The sequence below is a fragment of the Pan troglodytes genome, chromosome 10, assembly GCF_028858775.2.
Source record: "Pan troglodytes isolate AG18354 chromosome 10, NHGRI_mPanTro3-v2.0_pri, whole genome shotgun sequence".
Classification (NCBI taxonomy): Eukaryota; Metazoa; Chordata; class Mammalia; order Primates; family Hominidae; genus Pan; species Pan troglodytes.
Window position 1 is genome coordinate 16,743,052 of NC_072408.2, and position 20,919 is coordinate 16,763,970.

At 39.8% G+C, this 20,919-nt stretch overlaps 2 protein-coding genes and 1 pseudogene across 9 annotated transcripts in view; all 3 read left to right on the forward strand.

Annotated features, from left to right (window-relative positions):
- Nucleotides 1–18,791, forward strand: part of CLEC2D (C-type lectin domain family 2 member D) — a 123,641-nt gene extending 104,850 nt beyond the window's left edge. For 5 of the 8 annotated variants that reach the window (XM_063786319.1, XM_063786321.1, XM_063786322.1 and 2 more), the window contains 4 exons: nt 14,064–14,189; nt 16,249–16,355; nt 16,946–17,075; nt 17,300–18,791. The gene's annotated coding sequence lies outside the window, so the exon portion shown is untranslated. Of the gene's footprint in view, nt 1–14,063; nt 14,190–15,596; nt 15,680–16,248; nt 16,356–16,945; nt 17,076–17,299 lie in introns of all 8 variants that reach the window. The other 3 variants (XM_063786324.1, XM_063786325.1, XM_063786326.1) reach the window with 2 other exon arrangements.
- On the forward strand, nt 1,807–3,505 carry LOC129136511 (aspartate aminotransferase, mitochondrial-like; annotated as a pseudogene).
- Nucleotides 17,425–20,919, forward strand: part of LOC134806925 (C-type lectin domain family 2 member D) — a 78,875-nt gene continuing 75,380 nt past the window's right edge. Inside the window, exon 1 of the mRNA XM_063786310.1 lies at nt 17,425–17,535. The gene's annotated coding sequence lies outside the window, so the exon portion shown is untranslated. The remainder of the gene's footprint in view (nt 17,536–20,919) is intronic.

A 20,919-nucleotide genomic window follows, 5' to 3' on the forward strand; every position in this document is an offset into this window, starting at 1 on the left:
TGAGAAACCTGTATCTGAGAGCACTTGTAAAAGTTCTCTAGCTTATTATAAACCATCTTTTGAAAAAGATTAAAACAACAATTGTCTGTGAATAACAATATGTCCAGGGTAGTTACAGTTAGAAACACAATTGACAAAGTTTTGTTATCTCTGTGGTTTACAATAACTTAACAACTTTAATTATGATTGATAGGATATTCTTTAGACATTAGAATTTTAGAAATTCCATACAATTTTGGAACATATATTAGTATTATTCACCAAAATATGACCTAAAGAAGACTGAATACCATTTTGGCAATCCCATGTACCTAAACATGTCACATAATCCTGTTTACCTTTCTTTTCTGAACACTCCAGGGGCCCTCTGAAGTATCTGAAAAGCCAGGTGTCAGAAAAGACAATTTTGAAACTGAAGTTTGATTTTGGAAAGCCTATTAAATATATTAGAGGCTTAAAATACTTGCTGTTATGAAATAGAATTCCGGATTACCATAAGTTATTTATTTTGCTGAAATAACAACTAAGAAATTTTTTTAAAGAAAAAACCTTGTACAGCCCTTTCATACAAATTTTGCTGACGAGCAGATTAGTGCCTTAAGGATACCTTGCTGTGCTTTTATTTGAATGCTCAATTTACAGAAAAAATCATATAATACTTTTTGAAGTTAGTCAATATGTTCACACAGAGAATTTGTTGCAAGATTAATTTTTACAATCCTTCCACCAGTTGTTTGAACTTTTAGCTTTATCTTATCTAATTTAAAACAAATCTTCAACCCTAGGCAGGAATTTACATTTTTATGATTTCTTATAATCTTTATTAAAAACACATTTCACTGTTCTTACGCACCTTGCATGTAAATCTATTTCCAATAGTCTCAATTACATGTCATAATGGTAACTTTTAGCAGTTTTTAACTTTAATGTAAAACCTGGTAAGTTGTTTTGATTATGTGCTAGGTGCAGCCAAGGTTTGACTCCTTCCAACATAATTAAGGGAGTGTTTAGTTCCATGTGTCCCCAGGCCTTGCCAATTGTGAAGCCAGCAAATTGAAAAGTTCTCAAAAACCAAAAAAGCAGTTTATGACCTTAAAATATTTTGCCAACCTAGTATCTGACCTGCATAATTTAGTCCACCTATTTACATTTTGATGACATCTGCTTTTTACCAATAATCTTTAAGGCTGTTTTTATGTCTCCAAGATTAAAGTCACGTGAACTGAAAGGTACCACAGCTTTTTGTCTTCTCTTTCATAAAATATTTGATCCAAGTGCTTGTCTTCCTTTAGGCAAAATTAATTAGAGCTCTTTTTTTTTTATGTAAACATCACACACACAACACATATAGAATTACACAGACAGGTAGAAGATAACCCGGTCCCCATAAGATCTTTCATTGGCCAATCTCCTAATTGGATTATTGGCCTCTGGGTGCTTTTAATTTCTGGAGTCCATGAGAAAAAAAAGAGGTCTCTCCTCTCTTGTGCGTGCATTAAAAAAGTGGCAAAGCAAAATGAAGAAAAAATAATTCAGTTGACCAAGAAAAACCTTTTCCCAGCAAAACAAGGTCCAAGAAAAGGGAAACCTTTTAAATATGACTCTAACTTGGATATCCACTTTTAGTTAAGCTGAGCACTCCTTAAGAAATTCCTCTTAACTCCCTTATTATCTGAATTTAGCCACACCAAGTGGCCAATATTTCTGGCTTTCAAACTTTACTAAAGGCTCAGAGAAAGGAAAATCCAAGGCAGTTCATGGAGAGAAATGGAATCAACAAATAGCAAAAGGTCATGCAGATATCAAACCAGGTAAGTCTCATTCCCTAAGCCAGGATTGAATCCAAGCTACACAGAGGCTACACAAAACCTTGCCAAGTGGTTACAGGTCTTGCTCCCAAGGATGTTAAACAAGATGGAGGTCCTCAGCAAATTTGCTATGGACCATACAGAAAGACATGCAAAGCAGACCAGATTGGCTACAGCTTCAGATCAGCCTCACAAATCGTCTCTCGCAATTAAAACACTACAGAGAGCCCTCTGCTCAGTCCTGCGGCTGCCCACTGCCCTCCTACTGTCCACCATGGCCCTGCTGCACTCTGGCTGCGTCCTCTCTGGGATCGCTGCCACCTTCCACCTGGGCCTCGCAGCTGCGGCCTCTGCCAGAGCCAGCTCCTGATGGACCCATGTGGAAATGGGACCTCCAGATATCATCCTGGCAGTCATTGAAGACTTTAAGAGGGACACCAATAGCAAAAAGATGAATCTGGGAGTTGGTGCCTACCGGGATGATAACGGAAAGCCTTGGACGTGCTGCCTAGCGTCCCCAAGGCAGAGGCCCAGATTGCCACAAAAAGTTTGGACAAGGAATACCTGTCCATTGGGGGACTGGCTGAATTTTGCAAGGCATCTGCAGAACTAGCCCTTGGTGAGAACAGCGAAGTCTTGAAAAGTGGCCAGTTTGTCACTGTGCAGACCATTTCTGGAACTGGAGCCTTAAGGATAGGAGCCAGCTTTCTGCAAAGATTTTTTAAGTTCAGCTGAGATGTCTTTCTGCCCAAACCAAGCTGGGGAAATCACACGCCCATCTTCAGGGACACTGGCATGCAGCTACAAGGTTATCGGCTTTATGACCCCAAGACTTGCGGTTTTGACTTCACAGGCGCTGTGGAGGGCCTTTCAAAAATACCAGAGCAAAATGTTGTTCTTCTGCATGCCTGCACCCACAATCCCACGGGAGTGGACCCACGTCTGGAACAGTGGAAGGATACAGCAACAATGGTGAAGAAGAAGAGTCTCTTTGCCTTCTTTGACATGGCCTACCAAGGCTTTACCAGTGGTGATGGTGATAAGGATGCCCGGGCTGTGCACCACTTCATTGAACAGGGCATTAAGGTTTGTCTCTGCCAATCGTATGCCAAGAACATGGGCTTATATGGTGAGCGTGTAGGAGCCTTCACTGTAGTATGCAAAGATGAGATGAAACCAAAAGGGTAGAGTCACAGTTGAAGATCTTGATCCATCCCATGTATGCCAACCGTCCCCACAATGGGGCCCAGATTGCTTCTACCATTCTGAACACCCCAGATTCATGAAAACAATGGTTGCAAGAAGTGAAAGGCATGGCCGACCACATCATTAGCATGCGGACTCAGCTTGTCTCCAACCTCAAGAAGAAGGGTTCCACCCACAACTGGCCACATATCACTGCCCAAACTGGCATGTTTTGTTTCACAGGGCTAAAGCCTGAACAGGTGGAGTGGCTAACCAAGGAGTTCTCCATCTATATGACAAAGGACAGCCGCATTTCTGTGGCAGGGGTCACCTCCGGCAACGTGGGCTACCTTGCCCATGCCATTCACCAGGTCACCAAGTAATGTACCTGGTGCAAGGAAACAGAGACGACCTTTCTGTCTTCAGCCTCTGCTATTGGGAGCTTCACACAGAGGATGAGAGAGAGCAGATGGTGGTGAGTGGATCATTTTCTTCAACCACAGTGTGTAACACTCAGCAATTGAATGTTTCTCAGAAAAGAACGTGTAGTGACACAGGGCAGAGGGATCTGTGGCTGGCGTCTGGAACATTGTGGCTCTAAATCAAACGCTCCCCTGTCCTTTTATCCCCAACTTTTCTCAAAGAGTTTACATGTACAAGAAAGTCACCACACCAAAAAACCTGTCAATTATGCCATTGCAATATTTCAGAAGCTTTAACTGAAGTGTCATATAGTGTCAGGTTCCTCATGAGAAATAGCACACATTAGAGGCTTTGAGAGAAGACCTAGTTCTGTCATGAACACTTGGCCTCATGTCTGTCCTCCCATCATGGAGCAGCCTTATCAACAGACCGCATTGCAGAAATTATGTTTTATGAAAACCAGTAAGTCTGCTGCCACTACAGCAAGGAAAAGAATGCAGTTTCCTGTCTTATTTAAGAAAAAGAGAAGGCTCTCTTTTCTCCCTTGCCATTGCTGTTCTTTTCCTTATGCACAAAGATTTTTAATGAATGCAGATTTTTATCTCATTCTACTGCCTGACAATCAACCCCATCCTATTGGGATTTATTTAAGAATAAACATAATTTTCTGCTGATGCCATACCCTCACTTTTCTCAGCAAAGAATAATGGAGAGTAGGTAACTGTACTTTATCTCAGCATCCTCTTGAATGATTTTGTAATCTTCTCTGGTTGTGATGTTGTCTCTGCCCAGTTGTACCTCCTCCTTTGTTGAATGTGGTTGTGCAGTCACTCATCTCACACCGTGAGTCCAGTGGCACAGGGTGGTACCAGGAAAGAGGATATTCTAGGCTTTGTGTGCTGCCAGTTGGGTTCAGGCTTCACCTCCTGGAAACCATGTAGACTTATTGCAGCCTACAGATTTGTGGAACTTCGAACTTGAGGGAGATGATTTAGGGTATCTGGCAGAAGAAACTTCTAAGCATTGAAGCAGTTAAGAGGTGACTTGGGTGCTGTTAAAATATTCAGTTTTAAAAGGGAAACAGAGGATGAAAGTTTAGAAAATGTTCAGCCTGATGATGTGATAGGAAAAAAAAAAAACATTTTCTGTTTCTCCATTGTGCACGAGATAAGTGGAATACCTCCTAGCATTCCATAGCACTGTAGGATTACTACAGTTAACAATAATATGTTATATTGTTTCAGAAAGCTAGAAAGAGGATATTAAATGTTTCCAACATAAAGAAATGATAAATGTTTGAGATGATAGATATGATAATTACCCTAATAGAATTGTTGTACATCATATCTATCAAAACATCACTACATACTTTATGAATATGTAGTTACTATTTGTCAATTAAGAAACAAAATGGAAGAAAGGAAAAAAAAACTGTAACTAATCCCAAGTTTAAGTATGAAATTGTATTTCCTATATTAAATGTCTACACCCACACTGTGAATAAATTTTATTTATATTAATATGTAAAGTTGTAATGTGAGAAATGAGCTTACGAGGTTGCATTTATGACAAGATTCTGTTCACTGAAGAGAAAGAGTACCTCAAGTATTTCTATTTACCATTAAAAGTAGAACTGATTTCAAAGATCTATATTCAAGAGAACAGAGAAAGAAATTTTAAGATAATTTCTGCAAGTTAAGGTTATTTGTTTTTAAATCTTACCCCAAATAATGCAAATGATGCCGTGTTTTCAAATTTTATTTTCAGTAAATCATCAATAACTATTTCCAACAAGTTATCCTGTAAATTTCACAATTATTTGTTATTATTTTGCAAGAAGGTAATATGTGAATTTCAGATTTTTATGCACAGTTGGATTGTAGTTGAGAAAATAACCTTAAGATCCCAAACTTCTTAATGTTGTGACTCATACACACTCATGTCAGAAGTGACCCACCACTGAATCTGATGGTACCACACTTGTCTATTTCCTGTCCAACAAGGTGGATTCACCCACTTGGTTATTAAGGAAATGTCAAATTGCTATATGAGTTTTTAAATGCTTACTCTCAATGTCTGTGATATGGTTTGGCTGTGTCACCACCCAAATCTCATCTTGAATTCCCATGTGTTGTGGGAGGCACCCAGTGAGAGGTAATTGCATCATGGGGCAGGTCTTTCCCGAGCTGTTCTTGTGATAGTGAGTAAGTCTCATGAGGTTTAATGTTTATTATAAGGGGAAATTTTCCTGCACAAGCTCTCTCTGCTTGCTGCCATCCATGTAAGACATGACTTGCTCCTCCTTGCCTTCTGCCATGATTGTGAGGCTTCCCCAGCCACATGGAACTGTAAGTCCAATTAAACCTCTTTATCTGTAAATTGCCCAGTCTTGGGTATGTCTTTATCAGCAGCGTGAAAACAGACTAATAAAGTCTGTGTTTACCTCACCATGGACTGATAACACATAGTTCATGAACTGCCACTGATCCATGATATACACTTTGAGTAATACCACTCTAAGGCAAAATAAGAGATAGATATATTGTAACTGCTATGATGATGATGTTAGCAGGGGAACTGGGGCTGTTACTATAGGCAGATCTAAAAAATCCAATAAAGGTTTTTTCATTTCAATTTTAAAAACTCTACATTTTTTACTAGTAGGGCCTTTTATTAACATGCCACCATCTAGCACTTCACGTAATATATGACTCTCCACACAAATGTTTGCCATTTGTTTATTTAACTAGGTAATAATAAGGAGGAAAGATTTGAGTCAGCTTCAGTAAGCATTTCTAACTGCAACAGACTTTGCAAGTAATCATTTTATTCAAAAGCCAAATAACTTACATTCTATGTGTGTGTCCTAAAAGAATCCTGGCTGTGTACTTATTTACATAACCTTTATTTATTGTCCTTTATATACAAAGGACAATAATGCATGAGGCAGAACATTTCCTTTCTTCTGAGGACAGGAGAATTCTGAATGCAATTCCAGAAATTAACAGTCTTGTGCTTATGTATTAACTTTTTTTCATATATAATAGACATGGGCTTACATTTCATTTACTGTGATGACACATTTAAGAAACCTAGTCAAATTTAAGGACCTGCAATCAGATCCTTTTATGCCTGTCTTTTAGAGTTTGAAAAAAGAAAGAAAGAAAAAAAAATTTAAACCACCGTGATGCACTCAAACTCACTCATTTTTCATAGACACTTTTCTTTATAAGGGTTATATTAGGATAGTTATAGCTATATAGTATTATTATTTTTATTATCCGTATGCATACGTAGCAAAATATTTGTTACACAAGCAATAAACTTAGATATTAACATCATATCTCCTTTTCCATACTTCCTCAGAGAGAGTCAAAAGGTGGAAGGACTGTTAAGGCACTACTTCTGAAATGTGATCGAGGTTGTTTCATTATCATGTAAGAAAATTATAATCTTACTGTATCCTGTGGTGCAAAGTATGTGTGTGTGTATACATATATAATATATATACACATACATATATATGATATATATATCAACAAATTATAAGTTAAATTGAAGGATGATTATAGCTTTCTATGTCATAGCTAAAAACAATCATAACTGACAAAAAGTCATCTGCTTTTTAAAAATAATTAATACATGTTATTTTAGAATAGTTTTAGGGTTGTGGAAAAATTGAGTGGCAAGTGTAGATTTCTCATTTATCACTTCTTCCTCCCTCACAATTTCCCTTATTATTAACATTGCCCATTAGTGTTGTACAATTTGTCTTGATGAACAAATATTGATACATTGTAAGTAAGTCCATCGTTTAGGGTTCCCTCTTTCTGTTGTACATTCTGTGGGTTTGACAAACGTGTGAGATATATCTGAAGCAGCCTCGTTGTCTGGGGTAAATACCAAGATTCTTAGTCTCATGGCCAAGGAGATCGAGGTCTCGGACACACACACACACAGTGAGTTTGGAGCAGGAGTTTAATAGGCAAAAGGAAAGAACAGGTCTCTGTTAGAGAGGGATCCTGAGAAGATTGCCAAGTTGTAGTAAGAATGTCAGAGTTTTTATAAATGGGCTCTTGAGGAGGGGGCTCTTGAGGAGGGGCTTGTGAGGAGGGGGTGTCTTATCTTTCTAGGGCCCCAGGGTTTAGTTGGGACCAGGTGTGCTATCTGTACAGAGCAGATTTTTTTTATCATCTCTTAACCCACTCCGTGACCACACAGGCCAACTCTTAGTCTGTGTTTCTTTGTCCTGCTTATCTGGTAGGGAAAGTTTCTGTGTCTGTTCCCATACATCTTCTTGAAGCTGCAGGCATCTTGGTGCGCCTAAAGAGAAAGGAATGTGCTTATTAAGGCCCACTGTTTTACTGGGGCCCATCGTGTAAGTGTGAAGCTTGGTGATTACCCGGGAGACTCCCGGCTGTCCACCCCAGTCCTTCTGTGTCCCAGCTGTCTTTTCTGTGTTTTACTGTCTGCTCTTTCAGGCCTCTTGTTAGAAAAGTGATTTCTTTGAACTGCATGAGGTTAGCAAGGGAGCTATTTTTGAGCTGCTTTTTGTTAAAAGCAAAGTTTTCTACCGGGGACTGGCTTTACCCTGTCTACCCAAATAATTCGTTTCTGCCTCCTATAACATATCCACCATTACACATAGAATAGTTTCACTGCCTAAAAAGCTCCTGTGGCCCAGGGTGGGAATCGGCCCTGGGTCGAGGCCTCCATTGGGTTCCCCCTAATCCCGGGGACAAGGGCATCCTCTGGGTCCTTATCACAGGGTAAGGGGTCCACCAGACCCGGCCAAGCGCTCCTAGCTGGAGGAGGGAGGGTCGCGTTCCTGCCGGATGTGGAAAGGAAGTCCAGGAATCCCCTTCCTGTCTTTCTGGTTTCTCTCTGGGCTTCCTGCTCAGGTCACAAGCGCCAGAAGCGCCGGCGGCTGCGGGGAAACGGTAGGCGGGGGATCCAGCCCCAAGCAAATCTCCCGCGGGCGCGTGGGAGGTGGGGCCAGTGCTGGGTGCAGTCGCGCCTCGCGCCTCCCGCCCCCCGGGGCTGCGGCGGGGACGCTTCTCTGGAGGGTGTGGCGGAAACTTGAGGCTTGGAGTCCGCGGGACCGGAAGTGGCTCCGTAGCTCGGGGCAGGGTGGGCGCGAGAGAGCCTAGAAGCCCATGTAGCCGCGAATCCCGCAGCCCCAATACACCTCCCTCCGTGCCTCCCCGCCTTTTCTGCAGAGCTCCGCCCTGGAGTGAAGGAGGAGGCGTCACCTGGAGCTCCGAAAAAAGCAGAAGAAGGCGCTTTTTATTTAGCCAGTGTGACCCCGCCAGGGCCTTCTCGGTTGGGTGAGCACTCTCTCTGACCAGGCCATGAAAAGAAAAATCTGTGCGATGCCTCCCCACATGTCACGGGACTCTGACTTGCCTTTGTCGTCAGAGTTTGCAGAACTTTGGGGGACCTGAGAGGGGAGTGCCCCCTGGACGGGCCACGGCTGTCTGTGGCTTAAGGGCTTTTGGAAGGGCGGAGAGAGGGAAACAGGACGTCCTAGTGGCCTGCTTCAGGGCCACCCACGGGCCCTCCCCCAACCTCTCTCTGATCCAACTTGTTTTTCCAGCCTAGTTGGAAACTTGTGGATGCTGTGACCTCAAGAAGACTTGGCATTTTATTTGGAAGATAGGCATCTATTTGCAACTGTCCTGAGCCCCTATTTTCCTCCCACCTTTCTTGGGGAAACTTGTTTTTAAGGGGTGCCACTGTTTTTGTAACATGTTGCTCCTAGCTCTTAGCATTCATGGTACTGTTGTAACCGTCCAGTGGGTTCACTTTGCCTGCTAGATAGAGCCGATTTATCAAGACGGGGATTACAATGGAGAAAGAGTAATTCACGCAGAGCCGGCTTTGCAGGTGATGGGAGTTTTATTATTACTCAAATCGGTCTTCTTTAATTTGTCTCCCGGAGCAGTACGTTCTAACATTTTTTAGATGTTACAAATGTAACTTTTGGCTAAGTTACATTCCTACTAAGTTATATTCTTACTAACTAAGCCAAATGTTATATTCTAAAGAATGTTTACAGAACCGAAACTAAATATTTGTTACCTGGTACAGTTGTGAAACTTGTTTTTTAAAATGCATCCTGTGATTTAAGTTTTTCAGATCCTGAAACTGAGTTAAAATTTGATCAGTAATAATGCTTTATTTCTCTGTTCTTCTGAGAGGTAATTCCTAATGTTGTTTTTCCAACTAGAAGTCTGAAGAGTTATTGTGTTCAGTGTGTACCTTAAGAGTGGTATGAATTTGCGGGAGTCAGGACACACTGTAAGAAAGGTAGAAGAGAAATAAGTGAGCAAGAGAGAAGTGGAACAAGATGCATGTGGGAATATTGCTGCAGGACTTTTCCTTATTTCAGCTAAAAATGGGATTCTTTGTCCCACGGCCACGGAAATTCAGGCTCGGAGATGGTTTAAAGGGTGTGTGAAGCAGAGTTTTATTGGGTGAAAAAGGGAAAAAAAGGGGGAAACAGGTACTCTTGCAAGGCCAGAGTCCTTCCGCCGGAGCGCTTCCCACCTGACAGTTTGAATCCCAGGTTCTACAAATGAAAAACAGGGGCCAGGCTCAGGCTTCTCTCTGCTGCAAACCTTGTGAACTTCCCAAGGCTCCACCTCAGTGGGCAGGCTAATTGGAGTTTCTCCAGGGACCCCTTCCCACCTGGCTGTCTCAGTATTAGTAGGAGGGGCTAGAGATGTAAAAAAGAAGAAGAGAAAGCAGGCACATTTAGAAGATTATTAAGAGAGGCAAATGGGAGATTTGGGGGAAGTTTTAAGGGGAGAGTTACACATTACCCTAGTAGCAATGAAAAAGAATTACGGAAGTCTTAGTATTCTGAACCTTTAAGACAATTTTGCATTAGTGTAGAACCAAAAAGAATAAAGGTTGATATTTTTATATGAGCCAAAATCCAAACGATATTTACTGCTTAAGATCATCCAATCTTACCCATCTTTCCCCCTGTCTAGAATTTAAGCTGAAGCTCCCTGTTATTCTTGTAGATGTATATTAAACGGACGAAAGTTGGCAGGGACTTTTAAAGTATTATAATTTATATTCAGTAAAATTCACTCTTTTGGTGTAGATTTCTATGGTAAACATATATACTCATGTAACTACCATAAAAGTCAAGATATAGAGCCATACCCACCCACTCGAAATTCCCTCATGTCCCTTTGTAGAATGTCTCTTCCTCTACCCCTAGCCCTTGGCAACCACTCATCTGTTTTCTGATCTTGCACTTTTGCTTTTCCAGAATGTCACATCGATGGAATCTTGCAGTAGGTAAATGTAGAATCTGACTTCATTCACTTAGCAATAATGCATTTTCAAGTCATCTGTATTATAGTATGTATCATTTGTCAAAGAAAAACAAGTCTGGACTTAGGGAGAAACTTTATTCAAAAGGACTGTTGCAATAGGAATAACACTGATTTCAAAAATATGTTAGTAGGCCAGGTGCGGTGGCTTATGCCTATAATCCCAGCAATTTGGGAGGCTGAGGCGGGTGGATCACGAGGTCAGGAGATTGAGACCATCCTGGCTAACCTGCTGAAACCCCGTCTCTACTAAACAAAATACAAAAAATTAGCCGGGCATGGTGGTGGGCATCTGTGGTCCCAGCTACTCGGGAGGCTGAGGCAGGAGAATGGCATGAACCCGGGAGGTGGAAGCTTACAGTGAGCCAAGATCATGCTCCTGCACTCCAGCGTGGGCGACAGAGACTCTGTCTTAAAAAAAAAAAAAAAAAAAAAAGTTAGTGGTGTGGGAGAGAGCAGGGGGCAAAGTCTAGGTGTTTCAGCAGGAAATGGTGCAATGTGGTCTGTGGTCAGGTTAAGGCAGGATGTTTTTCGCAAGTCTGTGCTTTGAGGCATTTAGGCAAACTTGTGGGCAAACACGTGTAGGGCCTGTGGGGAGGAGAAAAACCTGACAAAAGTTTGGCCAGCTAACACACAGTAAGAAATTGACAATTGTGAATGTGTGATCGAGTTTTTTCTTTTATTAGGGCTGAGGAATAGTTGTTTACCTCTTCAGCAGCTGAAGCATATTTGAGTTGTTGCTAGTTTTTTGTGATAATGAATAAACATGGTGTAAAATATTCCTTACAGGTTTTTGGGTAAACACAAGTTTTCACTTCCCTTGTTTAAATACCTAGGGATAGGATGGCTAGGGCATGTGGTGAATTTACATTTACCATAACAAACTGCTTAACTGTTTTCCAAAATGCCCATAACATTTTGCATTTCCAGTGATGATGCATGAAAATTCCAGTTGCATCCTGTCCATTCTCTCACTGCTATAAAGAAATAGCCTGAGACTGAGTAATTTGTAAAGAAAAGAGGTTTAATTGGCTCACCATTCCACAGGCTGGCCAGGAAGCATGATTCTGGCATCTGCTCAGCTTCTGGGGATGCCTCAGGAAACTTACAATTCATGGCAGAAGGCAAAGGGGGAGTCCATACTTCACTTGGCCAGAGCAGGAGGAAGAGAGGAAGTGAGGGAGGGCACCACACAGTTTTCAACCGCCAGATCTCACGAGAACTCACTCTTATCACGACACAGTGCCAAGGGGGAAATCTGCCCCCATGATCCAATCTCCTTCCACCAGACCCCACCTCCAACGCTGGAGATTACAATTCAACATAAGATTTGGGTGGGGACACAGATCCAAACCATATCACATCCCTTCCTCACCAGCACTTGTTTCTTTTTCTGTTTTGTTTGCCACTCTAATAACCATGTAGTAGTCACTCATGGTTTTAATTTGTATTTCTCAAATGGCTGGTTATTTCAAGCATGTTTTTATGCACTTGTTTGCTATTCATATATCCTCTTTAATCAAGTATATCTCCAAATCATTGGCCCACTTTTTAATCTAGTCTTCGTTTTCTTATTGTTGAGTTTTGAGTTCTTAATATATTCTAGATACAAGTTGCTTTTTAGAGAGATGTTTTTCTGCCTTTGCTTGTCTTTTTATTCCCTTTTCAGGGTTTTTTTCTAGCAGAGAGTTTTAATTACGTTAAAGTTCAATTTATCAATTTTTAAAATATTGATAATGCTTTTGGTGTTGTATGTAAGAAATTTTTGCCTAATTCAAGTTCACAAAAATGTAATTTTCCTCTTCTAATAGTTTTAGGGTTTGAGGCTTTATATATGAGTCTAAAATTTATTTTGAGTTAATTTTCTTATAAGGTATTAGGTGTGAGCTGAGGTTCACTGTTTTGCATTAGGACACTCAATTGTTCCAGCACTACATGTTCAGAAAATATTACCCCTTACCTACCTGATTACTTTCCACGTCTGTCAAATGTCAATTGACCATACACGTTTAGATTTGTTTCTGAAACCTTTTTTCTGTTCCATTGATTTATGTGTCTGTTCTTTTGTCAATATCATACTGTCTTTGTTTCTATTACTTTGTAAATTACGAAAGCAGGTTCCCTGATTTCCAAATTTGGCCATTTTTTTTTCCTTCAAAATTGTTTGGCTATCCTAGTTCTTTGCTTTTTCATATAATTTTAAAATTACCTTGCTTATTTCTACAAAAAATTCATACTGCAATGTTTATCAGGATTGCACTGAATCTCTAAACCTGTTTGGGTATAATTGACATCCAGCAATATTGCATATTCCAATCTATGAATATCTTATATCTCTCTGTTGATTCAAGTCTGCTTTGATTTCTTTGTCCCTTTGGTTTCCTGCTTTCATCATACTGATCCTAAACATATTTTGATATATTTATTTGATATCTTTCATGTTATTATAAATGACACTGTTTTTATATTTAAATTTCCACTTCATAATTATGAATATGGAAATATAAGTGATTTTTATATATGAACATAGGTAATCCTGTAGCTTTGCCAAATTCATTTATTCTCATAGCCATTTGGTAGATTCCTTAGAATTTTACATGCAGACAACTGTGTTGTCTGTGAATAGCAATGCTTTTATTTCTTTCCAATCTGTATGATATTTATTTCTTTTTTCTTGCCTTTTTGCCCCAATAGGACATCCAGTAAAATGTTAAATTGGATTGGTGAGAGAGATCAGACATCCTTGCCTTGTTCTATGTCACTGGGGGAAAGCATTTAGTCTTTCATCGTTAAGGTTGTTGCTAGTTGTAGTTTTTCTGTAGATGCCCTTTATCAGGTTGAAGAAAGTTCTTCAATTTCTAATTTGTTGAGTCTTACTATCGTGGATGAATATTAAGCTTTTCACATCCTCTTGCTGCATTTATTCAGATGCTCATATGTTGTCCCTTGTCTCATTCTGTCAATATGGTGAATTACATTGATTTATTTTCTGCTTCCCTTGTTGCTTCTAACCAGCTGCTTTACTATGGGGCTAAATCTGGATTGTGTATGTTTCTTTTTCATCCCAATTTCTACTCTTTTTCCAATAACTGGAAGATTCCCTGGGGGGTGGGGAGAATTCGATTTTTATCTCTAGCCCTCTTTGGGCCATTATTCTCATTTATGAACCAAGCCCTTTTGTGAAAGGAGTTGGCAGTAGGAGAATTGAAGTACATCTGATCTTAGTGTTGATTCTATGATAAATTTTTTCTCCCTACGATATTCCTGAGATTGAGATTCTGATGTTTCTAATTTACAGATAAAACTCTGCAAAGACAATGTCTAGCAATTATATCTCCAGTAACTCCTGTCAAGGTTTATTGTTGCTTGTTCATCATTGCAGTCCTGACTACAAGTGTGATTGCACTTTCTATTGTTTTGTCAGGTAAGTTACTTGTTCTCCAAACTGTACAATATTCTCCATATGTTTTTGTTGTCAATAAATATTTATTAAGCTCCATTATGTGCCTGTCGCTGTGTGAAATGCTTGAATTACATCAGCAAACAAAATACACACAAAAGAATTCATGCCCTTTGGAACTTATATTCCAGCAGAAAAACACAAGTAAAAATAAATAAGGGTGGAGGTATAACAGGTTGCAGTAGGTTGACAAAACTAAGGCTTCTTAGGAAGATGACATTTCAGCAACCTTTTGAAAGAGATGGAGGAACCATGTGAAGGAACCTATTCCAGGCAGAGAACAAGTAGACCAAAAGCCTAAAGGAGGACTCTTCCTGGCTTATTTGAGGAAGAGCAAGGAGGCTGCTGTAGGTGAAGCAAAGTGAAGATGGAGAAGAAGAGTGATACCATGGGGAATCAGGAACGGAGGAACCTTGAGGGTCAGTTAAAGACTTTGGCTTTGACCTTCAGTGCAATAGGGAGACTAGATGAGGGAAGTTGTACGAGAGGAATGTCTTGATGTGACTTTCATTGTAGAATAATCATTTAATTGCTATATCGAGACTAGGTAGGGGAGGGTGGTCAGACTCTGGATATTTTGAAAGCTGAGCCAACAGTATTTTATGTCAAATTGGATAAAACGTCTCAGAAAGAGGAATGTCAAAGGTTTTGAGCCTTGGCAAGAATGCATTTGCCGTCCATTGATATAAGAAAGGCTATGGGTATAGGAATTCCATTTACGGAACTATTTCCTGACAAGTTCCTCTCAGAATTGTCATTTTTTATTAAAAATAAAGTAAGATCTCTACTTGAAATGTTTTCAGGCAAATCACCTGGCCTTAAGAGCTGGTATCTTCTACTTAAGCAGATTGAGAATGCACGAAAGTACAGAGAACTGTATACATAAAAAAATCATCTCTTGTATAGAGGTAATAATAGGTCCTCAGCATTGCTTTGTCAAGAGAAAGAAGGGCTAATATGAGGGAGGATATGGAAAAATCACCCGTATGACCCTGTGAAAGTACAGTACTATGGAAGTCGATGCTATAGAAATTGATTTCCTTGAAACTGTTAGTGTCAGTGTAAATTTCAGAAAGTCAAGGGTGCAGATACCCAGCTGGAAACCACTGGACTGATGATTGTTGTGCTTAGGATAAGGCACTTTGTGATGAGTTAGGAAAACAACAATCAGATATGTACACTTCACAATTGACCTCAGGAAGGTAAGCAGAAAAATAGATAAAATGGGTGAGAAAATTTATTTATTATGTTTCATTGTGATTGTCTCACTTTTAGCAAGAAAGGAAAAGCCAGTGGTAGAGTCATCTAAATACGCTGCTTGCCCAAAAAGCTGAATTAGATTTAGGAGTAAATGTTTTTATTTTTCTGAAGGCATAAGAAATTGGACATTGAGTCAAATGTTCTGTGTCTCATTAGAAGCCAGCCTTGCTCAGTTTGCAACTATGGAGGAACTGGTAAGAGATATTTTTGGATCATGTTTTCTGTTAAATACTTAGCCGCCTGAGGCAGGTCGGCTACATAGGGTTAAAGCTGAAATACTAAGAAGGATCCCATTCCAGGGGCATGAGATGTGTTTTCATGTCTAACATTTGTTGAGGGTGTGTTCTCTGCCTAGAACCCTGTGAGACATTTTAGATATATTTCCCCATGTAATGCTCATGGTGAGCTGGTAAGATGAGATGTATTGTTCTCATTCTATTAAGAAGTAAGGTAATTATATAATTTGTCATCTAGATTAAGACATATAGGGCATTAAAAGTGATCATTAATACGTTGGTGGAATGACAAGCATAAACTGAGAATTTCCCAATGAAACTGGGATTTATGCTCACTTTAAATAAAGTAATTTAGGATCAGAGACGTTAAATGACTTAAACTGAGAACTGGGAATTAGTCTCACTCCAGAATTTATGCTGCTTAATTATACCACGCTGCCAGTGAAAAAGAGAAGGGATAGGGCAGAGAGACTCCAGAGTAATATGAAAGAAAGGGGCTCATGGTGTTAGTTTCTGTTTTGTTATAGAATTTCCTGAAAAGATAAAAAGGCCCTTCTGACCATTGGATTGGCCTAAGAAGAGAATCATCCCATCACATTTGGAAATGGACAGACAACATGGAATATAATAACATGTATGTTTTGAGACTTCTCATCTTTTGCTGTGTTTATGTATGGTTATGTGTGTGAGTAGTGTTTATGAGATAAGAAATGTAGTACCATGGAAAACTTACTGCAATATGAGGTAAGAAATCTAAACCCTTTTTATGCTCTTCAGTTTGTTAGCTGTGTCTTTGGGAAAGCTTTACCTGTGATTTCAGTTGAAGTCTTTAACATGACAGTGACATTTCTCACAATTTTACACTTTCATCCACTGATTTAAAACTGCTGAAATCCCTACTTATAGCTGACGTGCAACAAAGGTTCTACAATCATAGGAAGCCACTGAGGAGCTGATATCCACAAGGCTGTTAAGCCCACTCTTGCAGGTGTTGCATCCATTTACAATAGGAAAGCATCCAGGGAACTCATGGGAATCTCTCCCTCCTAAAGCTTTATCACCAGAAGGAAACTAGTAACAGTTCCTTGGACTGTGAACATTTCAAAGGGGTATTTTGAATATAATCATTACATTGCAGCAGATAAAATGTAGGAACCCAGTCATACCAATTAATCAAAGCTAAGCCCTTTCAGGAATTTACTAGTTTTTTTTTTTTTTTTTTAGTTTTCACACATTTATAAAACAATTTGGGAGGAGACTGGAAATCATCTTGACTGAAGACCACCAATGGCAGCAGTTCATTTGGGTACAGCAGCAAGCATCAGTTAAATACCTATCAACATAGCTGGGCTTGGTATGGATGAATGATAAGCTTGTGATTTTCAAGCAAGGACCTTGAGGACATAAAGGACACTAAATACAGAAATGGTTTATATTACTATGAAGCAATATTAATGACAGACTTTTGCTTTTCTCTTATTCACATTGAAATATGGAGGGGGTGCAGAAGATGATAGGGGAGGAACAAATGCAGGTGTCTAACTTACAAATATTTACTATTTTTGTGTTTGGATTTAGGCTTGCTATCAGAGGAGGTGGAGAATGTGCCTTCCTGAATGACAATGGAGTCAACAGTGGCAGAATCTACATGAACAGAAAATGGATTTGTAGCAAGCCAAACAATTATGTCTACAGTTGCCAGTTATGTCCCCACTGGGATACTACCTAGTAGAGCTGTGAGAAGAGGGCCACCATCCTCCAGACTCCAGAATGGTGGAATCATCAGCAGCTTCCACCATGCCCCTGGAAAAACTGCAAGTAACAGACCTGCACATGTATCCCCTACATCTAAAATAAAAGTTGGAAAAAATGGAACTTTGATGTTAAGATGCACTGATACAAAACTTAAATTTTGGTCTCCTACATTAAAACAATATGAGTCTCTTAAAATATTGATTTGTTCTTAGTAAGATTACAAGAGGCTTTGATTTTTAATTCTGCAATGTTTCCTTAACAGCCATTCTGAATTACAAACTAATTCCTATTTCTGCCACATTCCTTCCTGAGAACTGTCTAGTCCTGGTTTGGGATTTATCTTAAAGGTCTAGAAAGGCAACATTTTACTTCAGCAAAACTTGATTCTATATTGTTGTTTTTTCTTAATGTGTCAAAATTGTTTTGTTACTAGGATTTCCTATGTTGTTACTAAATGTATTCCCCTGATCAAGGTCACTGGCCTAGAAAACAAAGATTCTGTGTTTTACCAAGATAATTCCCAGTGCTTCATGGTGTCTTTATTAGGCTTTGACTGCTTAGGGAAACTGAGCTTTAAAAGGGTAAAAGTTTTTCCATCCATGTAACTTTCTGAGGTCTTTAGGTTGTCACTCTGATTAAATGAGTAGTATTCTTAGCAGTGACTTATTATCTGTTGAAGGAAGTATTTTAAGCTTTTTGACATCTTTGGCAGGTTTCTCTAGAATCCAAATCCTAAATTAAGCCTTTTGGCCTAAAATTGACTGGGATTTTTCCAGGTGGACCCCCTAGATATGCTCCTCCAAAGGCTTGTCTTTCTCGTAGAGTTATTAAATGATTAGGCTTATTTGGCAAATACTGCTAGAAGCATTGTCAAATAAGAAATGGTGTTTTACCTTTCTTTAAGCTGTGTTTGTGTAAGTTCATCATTTATAGAAATGTGAAATTTTATGAGATTCCTAAGATACTGACATGCTGAGATACCTATAATAATTGCAATTTTTATGTTGGATGATTGTATGCCACAGAAACACTTAAATTTCCTGGTTAATTGGTAACGTTAATCAGATCTTTACCTATGGCTGTTCTGGGTTTTTGTCATTCACAGTTATTTTAATTTCTTCTTTGGAAGCGTTCGCAATCAGCTATAGTCCAAAATTGCTAATTAAGATCAAGCAAAACAAAATTAATTACATAAAATTAATTTATAAGGATGTTTTTATGACTTAAATGTTTTATTTTCCAGAGCCAAGGAAATTTTCTGTCACAAGCTATCTATCATTTGCAATAATTTGATAAATAATCCTTTGTGAACAAATATGGAAGCATTTACTTTTTCTCTCTACTTGATTCCTGCAAAATTCAGAAACTATTTGTGGATATTTTTATTTTTATTTATACAACTTCAGTAAAAATCCACTCTCTCTTTATAAGCAGGATCCAATTGGAAACATTGTTTATATTGCTAAGGTTTGGCTTGAAATGTCATATTTAAGAATGTGCATAGAGGCCAGGGGTGGTGGATCACACCTGTAATCCCAGCATGTTGGCAGGCTGAGGTGGGTAGATCACTTGAGGCCAGGAGTTTGAGATCAGCCTGGTCAAAATGGTGAAACCTCATCTCTTCTAAAAACACAACAATTAGCCAGGCATCGTGTCATATGCCTGTAGTCCCAGCTACTCGAGAGGCTGAGGCATGAGAATCGCTTGAACCCAGGTGGAGGTTGCAGTGAGTGGAAATCCCACCACTGCACTCCAGCCTGGGCGACAGCGTGAGACTGTGTCTCAGAGAAAAAAAAAAAGTGCGTAAAATGCCTTGCTTCGTGCGTTCCCAGCTTTACAGGGAATGAGTAAAAATTGTCACTTTCTGGCAGGTTCAAGAACCTTATTATAAGCAAAATCCAAAGGCTGCTTTGGTTTGGTTTCCTAGCCTCAAGAGGTTCTAAAATCTAAGATCTCCTACATCATCAACGGGAGAGAAAAATTATGCTTCTAAGGAAAGCAAAGTTACACCTGTTTTTAGATTTTAACCCTGTACATTGTCTTCAAGTCCTTGTTATCTGCCTGTGGACTGAAGTAGATCCTGAATTCTCCTAAGTTCCTCCAATATTAGGTTATAACAGTCCTGATGGAGTCCCCCAACCCTCTTGCCTCGATCCTGACTAGGGATGCTCCAGGGACATTCAGGTGACTTCCCCTTCTTAAAAATCTGACCAGCTAGGGACATTAGATACCAGAATTGGGAACAAACTAGATCCATAAGATACTGTGGTCAGTAATGAGATCTTATTGGTCAGTGACTTTTTTTTTTTTTTTAATGGAGTCTCACTCTGTCACCCAGAGTGGAGTGCAGTGGCATGATCTCAGCTCGCTACAACCTCCCATCTCCCGAGTTCAAGTGATTCTCATGCCTCAGCCCCCCAATTAGCTGGGGTTACAGGCATGTGCCACCACACCTGGCTAATTTTTGTATTTTTAGTAGAGATTGGGTTTTGCCGTGTGGGCCAGGCTGGGATCTGGCCTCGAACTCCTGACCTCAGGTGATCCACCTGCCTCGGCCTCCCAAAGTGTTGAGATTACAGGCATGAGCCACTGCACCTGGCCTGCTCAGTGACTTCTAACACTTGCTGCTGTACCTGGGTAAATACTTCCAGTCATATTTAAGCGGGCTTGGAGTTGGCAAAATCTCTGAAAAAGACATCTTCAGAAAGCCTCCACGCTGGACTTAGTGGATAAAGTTTCCAATGTCCAGATATTTTCAGCTGGTTTCTCCTTGGTATAGGATTTCTTCTGCATTCTACCCTACACATCTTAATGATACCCCTCATATTTTGGCTAAGCATTTGACTCCCCTTTAGAATTGTTCTAACTTGTTTTTAACAGATGTCTACAAGAGATTCCCACCAGGATCCTGCCCATGCAATCTTTGAGACTTTAAACTCACTCCAGCTGGAAATAGGAACCAACTTAACCCAAGAGACTTTGGTTCACATTTAACCAGTACTTTCCTGAATGCCTCTCCTAAGTAAATGGCTCTAGTTGCTCTATTGGCCACTGCACTGCCACTAGGATTCCTGCAAGGGATCCGATGGGCCCAGAGCAGGTAGCCAACCACTTCTCTGTTGGATGGAATGCAATGCTGTTTGCCAGCATGTTTGAGACTGTCCTTCAAGATGGATTCTGAGGGACTAACTGGACCTAAATTTAAATAGCACAAAGCAGCCATTTGCTAACTAGATTTCATACAAATGCTCTGAGTTCCTGGAAAACCCACACTCCTTAACTTTGGGACTTTCAAGACTCACCTAAATCAATCAATTAAAGCTCACTTGTGTCAGCTAATCAGGGATCAGCTGTATTGACTAATGAAAACTAAGCGAGTTTCAAATTTTAACCATTCATTTCTGTAGAAGACTTGATTGGGAGCCTGGGTATGAATACTTGCT